Source organism: Atta cephalotes, assembly GCF_000143395.1.
Source record: "Atta cephalotes unplaced genomic scaffold scaffold00022, whole genome shotgun sequence".
Lineage (NCBI taxonomy): Eukaryota > Metazoa > Arthropoda > Insecta > Hymenoptera > Formicidae > Atta > Atta cephalotes.
In genome coordinates, this window is record NW_012130086.1 from 1,688,168 (window position 1) to 1,688,897 (window position 730).

The following is a 730-nucleotide window of genomic DNA, read 5'->3' on the forward strand; positions in this document are numbered from 1 at the left end:
GAAAAGAATTTGAATGGGAAACATTTTAAGAAAGTCCGAAATTTTTTTACGATTAAGAAATGCATAACAATAATAAAAATAATAATTTTTAATAAAGTAATACTTTATAGACAGTAGTAATAAAATTTCTTAACTTTTTATATTTACTGACTTATTGAATATTAATATATATGTGAATGTAATGGGAAATTTAATTGATCACTGTTTATTGCAGATGCAAAAGCATACGATTATTTATAAGTAATGTCACAAATAATTAAAATATTAAAAAACATATTATTAATAATAATATGTTATATAAAATATAATTAAAATGTTAAAATTATTACAAAAATATATACTTCAAATTCTTTAAAAAGTTTAGGATTATACGAAAACTAAGTTTAGGATTATACTTAAAATTATAAGGGGTCGGTTATTTTAAATAATTTAAATAATTTAAGAAAAATAATATGATATATTATACGAAAATACTATTAATATGTACTATTAATATGTAATACATATTGAATGTTGATAATAATTATCAATATTATTAATAATTACGAATAATGTAAGAAATAATTAAAAACTTATATAGATTCACAATTTTCCAAGGAGCGTTTTTATTGCATATAATACGAGTTTATTAAAGATGATTACGTGATTAATTTTATAAGTATTAAATATGTGCTGAAAGGTATATATATGTATATATATATATATATATATATATATATATATATATATA